At 38.1% G+C, this 6366-nt stretch overlaps 1 non-coding gene across 1 annotated transcript; it reads right to left on the bottom strand.

The window, feature by feature from the left end:
- Positions 1–5146: 5146 nt before the first annotated feature.
- Positions 5147–5253, bottom strand: LOC111912065 (small nucleolar RNA R71). Its single transcript, XR_002857064.2, has one exon. It is a non-coding gene; the product is annotated as a small nucleolar RNA R71 (small nucleolar RNA).
- Positions 5254–6366: the final 1113 nt, after the last annotated feature.

Genomic DNA, 6366 nt, shown 5'->3' with positions numbered 1-6366 from the left:
TATATTAATAAAAGATTGTATTATTTAATTAGTAGTGATCTATAATTAATCTAGGATTAATTTAGAGATCAAATATATTACTAATTAAATATGGGCTTCTATATTTATATAGTGTGGGCTAATGCTTATTTGGAATAGGCTAGGCTTGCATGGAAAGTCCATGGATACTCCATGGAGCTTTAACCCATGGATCTCATGGAAATGAAGAGACATGGGTATTAGGGTTTACATGGATGTAACCTTAATCCACCACACTATATAAAGGAGGCTTTGGTTCTTGAAATCACACTAGTTGAGGTGAGTAAAGAAAGAGGGCCGATTTCAAGAATAGTAGTGACTATTCTCTCAAAGTTCCAAGTTTGTGGTGATTTGTGATTTCCATTTGAGGCATCCACACTATTGGTGCTAGGCTCTAAAACTCCAAGGAATCAACTACAACTACAAGGTAAGTATTTCTACTAGCTTTATTTGATTCGAGTTCCCCATGCCATGCTAGTTACGATATGAACCTTGGAAAAATAATTATTTACATGTATCTTAGACAAACATAGATCCAAGGTTTATTAGGGTTGCATGTACACTTAGGAAGTGTTAGAATGCTCAAAACCCATCAGTGGTATCAGAACCTAGGCTTGTTTGTTTGATACTTGATGCAAAATATTGGAAAAAGTCAAAAAACTTGTTGTCTGCCTGATGAACTCGTCGAGTCCATGGGGGGACTCGCCGAGTTCATGTGTATCTTCAACCTACTCGCCGAGAAGGTTGATGCACTCGGCGAGTAGGAGCCTCAAAATGCAGATTTTCGATTTTAGTTGCTGGAAATGGACTAGAAACATTACCCTAAACTGTTTTGGTACTTCAAAACTTGTTTTAGGTGGTGTAATGTCTTTGCTAATCCATTTACAACAACTTGTTATCAAAATTACAAAGTTTTAAGTGTAATTTTTGATTCATGAAAGTGTTCATACCCATGTTCTTGATCTTATGATGTTTAGATGATCATAGGAATTATTTGTAACCTATGTGGTAGATTAATTCATGATCATTATGTGTTTTAATGGAGTCCATAACTTGTCCTCAAGTTATGGAAAACCAAAATTCACTTTGTTTTAAAACCATTAAAAGAACACATGGGTCATAAAAATGAAGAGTCTTCATTTTTAATACCCTAATAAACTCATAAGTTACAAGAAATGAAAAGTTTTGAAAGTTTACAAAATTTGCCCTCAAGTTTTGGAACAAGTAAAGTCTTGATTAAAACTTTAGTTCCAACCCTTAGAATTTTAAAAGTTAAAATTCAACCCTTATACTTATAATATTATAAGTTAATAATATATATATATATATATATATATATATATATATATATATATATATATATATATATATAAGATTAAAGTCGTCTTACCGCTAGTACGCCTCATTCACGAAGCCGGTCTATAAGGTGGGTATAAGGTTGTTGTCTATAAAATGGCAACTTAATGGGTGTCCACTCTCACCCACCGCTTGCTTGACTGGTGGAGGGTTGTTAGCCGAACGGGTAAAGACAAGGACTTATAAATTCTCATTAAAATTATGATGAATATTATAAAGTAACTAAATGTTTTATTAAATTCCCAATCTTAGTTACTTTAGGAAAAATGTGAATAAGGTGCTAATCCATGAAATTACACTTTACACTTTGTCTAAGTCGTAAGTGGAGCGTGTGTGGTTAACCGGCACACTAACTTGGACTTTACAAGGTAGGTAAAGGGTGACTTAATATTTATCATAGTATCGATGGAACGTGTGTGGTTAACCGGCACATCGATTGAGGGGTAATTTATTAAGGGTACCAAGTAATTTTCATGGTTACTTCACACCTCGTTTTGTGATCCTCGGCATCCCAGTCACAAAACTTGGAGGGCACACTCGAGATTGAAACATGCCTTTGAAAAGTTCATTGAATCTCAAAAAGAATCTAGGAATTTCTAAGTACCAAATTAAAGCTTAATATTTAATATTTCGTTTTGGTGGAAATTGGTGAATCGTCATTCACCTACCTTTCAAATATGTTATTACTTTGATTATGGCATACCTCTTCTAAGTATAATATATTGTGATTGGGTCCTAGCCTTAATATTACATTTGGGTGTTTTATTAAGGACTATCTCTATATCTAAACTAAACTTTTCTACTTTTCAGATGTCTGCAAATACTGTTGCTTTTGGCTCTAATCCTAATGGCTCCTTTTCTCTTATGAACTTGTGTGGGAAAGTCACTTTTGATGGATCCAACTTAAATGAATGGATCAGAAACATCAGAATGATTACTCGCTACGAGGACAAGGAATATGTCCTCGATAAGGAGCTTAAGGAGATTGATGAGACAGTTGCTACTCCTCAAGAGATCGCTGAGTTTAGGGCACATGAAAGGGATGCCACCAAAGTGGCATGCATCATGATGGCCACTATGACCGCGGATCTCCAAAAATCCTATGAAGATTTCTACCCCTATGAGATGCACCAAGACTTGATGGAAAGATACCATCAAAGTGGTCGTCAAGAGAGGTATGAAATCATCTCCTCCACGATAACAACTCGCATGAAGGATGGTGAACCCATCACGGGCCACATGTAGAAAATACAAAGATTTGTGGACCGTTTGCTGAAGCTTAATGTGAACTTCCCCGAGGAGCTTGCAATAGATATCATTTTGCACTCCTTACCTTCATGTTATGATCAATTCCGCATGACATACCACATGAACAAGGAAGAGGTCACACTCAGCAAACTTCAAGGACTCTTAAAGACCGTGGAAAGTGGTCTTAAGGGTAAGGTGATTGTTACTCCTACTCCTACTAACTCCGCCCCTGTCTTGGCAATCGGGAAAGGACGAGGGAAGAAGAGAAAGAGTTCTTCCAAGGGTACCAAGGTTAGGACCTGATATTGCCATATTTATTCCTATTTTTAGGCAATATTTAAGTACATTTTTATTAATAAGTTGATAATATGTTTATAATAATGGTACTTATGATTTTAAAATGTTATTTTCAGTCAACAAAAAGGATTTTCGAAGAGAGGGACCAAAAGTGACAATATGTAGTACATGCGAGACTTGGAAGACAAGAGATGAATAAATCCACGAAAAATACTAAATCCACAACGTGGCATGAGAATTCTAGAAGATAAAGATCGCGTTATGGAGGAATCCTTTCCCAATACGGATAACTTGGAGCCCACAACGTAGCCTGGATAGCCACGACGTGGCGCGGGATTTTGGAGTCTATTTAAGTATTATTGATCATTACGAAAGAGCAACTTTTTGGCTGAAGAAAGGAGTTCCAGAAGGCGATTTTGAGCGAAAGAAAGGGTCTAGAAAAAGGTTTTCAATACCAAAAAGAGTAAAGTTCTATATTTTAGTTAATTAAGAACATGTTTTCTATTACTTCAACTTATGTTATTTTGTTAGTTGCTATGATGAGCAGCTGAATCTAGCTACTCTTGTTTAGCTAGATGAAGCTTCTAACTTATGAATAGCTCAATTTATATGGATTAGTTTAGTTGGTAAAATTGCATGTGTTTGATTTGTATTACCTAGCATGCTTATGTTTGTTTATCTAATTGCTTGATTGCATGTTCGGTGTAGCTTAGTGACCATTAACTGCATGAACTTGTTTACCTAATGATTTAGTGAACATTGAATTGTTAGAGCTAGGATTGACCAATCTTAGTTAGTAATTAGAGTAAAGGAGCTTAGCTGTGTTAGAGAACGTGCATTGTGACTATAATTGCATTTATATAACAAATCTTTCATAGCATATTTACATTCATAATTAGTCCTGTGTTTAATTATGTGTGAACATACATGGTTTGACATGAATTAGTTAATTATTGGTAAAGTTAGAACTAAATTACTAATACAACTAAAACCAACTATATTATCCATAAACATTAGCTAGCGATAAGAAAGAAGTGGATTCAAACTAAACAAGAGTGTGTTTTTATTTATTGAATTTGGATTTAAGTTCGTTTGATCTTGTAAAATCAGATAAAACCCCTTTTAAACTTGTTAATAATTAGGTTAATTTAATAGTAAGTAAATTAATTAGTAACACCGTTCCCTGTGATCGACACCCAACTTACCCAAACTATACTGTAATCTGACTAGGTACATTGCCTATAAGTGCATAGTTAGTTTAAGTTTGTTAGGTTATAAATATTAAAATTAGTGGGTACTTTTGTTCACATCAAGTTTTTGGCGTCGTTGCCGGGGAACGGCTTAGTTTTTAGCTTATTTATTTGCATTAAAGTAATCGATCCTTCTTGTGGAGTAAAAAAACCACAAAAAGTGAATTTTTCAGCAAAGTATAGTTTTTCTTTCAGTCACAGAGTCCACGACGTGGCCAGATACGTGCCACAACGTGGACATCTAGAACACTAGATTTTTAGTCGTTAGTTAGTTTTCTTATTTTAGTGCAGTTTTACGTTTTTAGTTTAGCAAGTTGCAGGAGTTCATGACCAGAGGCTCAAACACACCCTTGGTGCCACCACTTGAAGATCCCGAGTCTGCAATTCACAAGAAAAAGACGCCCTTACAAGAATTGAAGTCAGCTTTTTCAAGGAAGTCAGGAAAGAAGACAGGAGAGTCAAGTTCATCCGCGAGGCACAAGAGCAATTTTGAGCACTTGGATCAAACACCCGTCCAAACCGAGTTCGAATACGATACCGAGCCAGAATTTGAAGAACACACAAGCGAACCCGAGAACGAGCCAAGGAACGAGATGGCAGCAATTGAAGAGATGTCCGTGGGAGCTTACAAGAAGCGGATCCGAGAAGATATGGGTCCCGGTTTAGTCCAACCCGCAATACCTGCCACTGCCACATTCGAGTTGAAGGGGCACATATTGACTGCACTGAAGGATATCCCATTTTGTGGGAAAGATCATGAGGATGCTTTTAAGCATCTAGATGAAGTCAACGACATTGCGGATTACTTCAATGTCCCCAATGTCAACATAAACACAGTCTTGCTTAGGATGCTTCCCATCGCTTTCAAAGGAGCTGCTAAGGAGTGGTTAAAGTCACTCCCACCGGGTACAATTACCACTTGGGCTCAAATGCGTGAGCAATTCTTGGACCAGTTTTGCCCGCCGTCCAAGATAGCCAAAATCAAGAAGGCAATAGCCAACTTTGAGCAACAGCCGGGGGAGTCATTATACGAAGCATGGGAGCGGTATAAGGGCTTGCTCAGAAATTGCCCTCAGCATGATCTAAATGTGCAACAAGAGATGTCAATCTTCTATGATGGGGTCAACGTTATGACGAGACAACTCCTTGATTCTCAAGGACCTTTGACAAAGAAAAATCCAAGGGAGGTTAAGGAGCTGATTGAAGAATTCGAGAAGCACTCTCGCGAATACCACAACCCTAGGCAAGATGGAGTCAAAGGCGGTGGAGGGGCCCAAACTGAAGAAATAGCAGCTGTAATGGCCATGCTGAATAATTTGGATCGAAGGATAACACAAATGGACCAGTCAATACATGCCATAAGAGTGGGTTGCGAGAGATGTAGTGGTCCACACTTGACCAAGGACTGCAATTTAGATGAGTTTGGGAACAGAAAAGCCCAAGTGTGCTACTCTAGTGGGGATAAGTTTGATGAGGACTGGAGGAAACCGAAGAAGGAGTGGCTGCCATATGAAGAGTATAAGAAGCAAAAAGAAGAGAAGTATAGGCAGACAGGTTGAGGCTTTTATCAAAAGGAGCAGCCATCAGCCGAGAAGAAACCCGATGTAGAGACCATTTTGATGAAGTTTATGGAAGCTTCGGAAAAGAGATACGATGCCACTGATTCTGCTATTATGGAACAACAAACTTTAATAAAGAATCAGCAAGCCTCCATCCATAACCTTGAAGTACAATTTGGTCAACTAGCCACTCTGGTTCATGAAAAATTGTCCCCGAAGAATCCCGAAGTAAAGACCCAATCTCATGTAATGGCCATCAATACTGAAGAAGAAGCAATCTCTGAATTCCTGGAGGCATTGGAAGAAGAACCACAGCAGCCCGATCCAAAACCAAAGAAGCCAAAGTTCGAAAGTGAAAGGGTTGCTGAAACAGCTTCGCCACGACGTGGCACCCCTTTGGCCACGACGTGGCCTGTGTCTGATCAACAAGTCTTTGAACCCGTTCAGGTTTATCAGCCTCCCTTGCCATATCCATCCCGAGCTGCACTTAGTCTACTGGAGAAGGAGCATATAGAGTTTCTCAAGCATGTAAAGGGGATCCCGATTAATACTCCCTTTTTCGAGTCTTTATCCAAAACTCCCGAGTATCAAAAATTACTGCAAGATTTGATAGACACTCGCAAGCAATTAAAGAAGCA

Source organism: Lactuca sativa, chromosome 6 (genome assembly GCF_002870075.4).
Source record: "Lactuca sativa cultivar Salinas chromosome 6, Lsat_Salinas_v11, whole genome shotgun sequence".
Classification (NCBI taxonomy): domain Eukaryota; kingdom Viridiplantae; phylum Streptophyta; class Magnoliopsida; order Asterales; family Asteraceae; genus Lactuca; species Lactuca sativa.
This window is presented reverse-complemented; position numbering and strand designations above follow the sequence as displayed.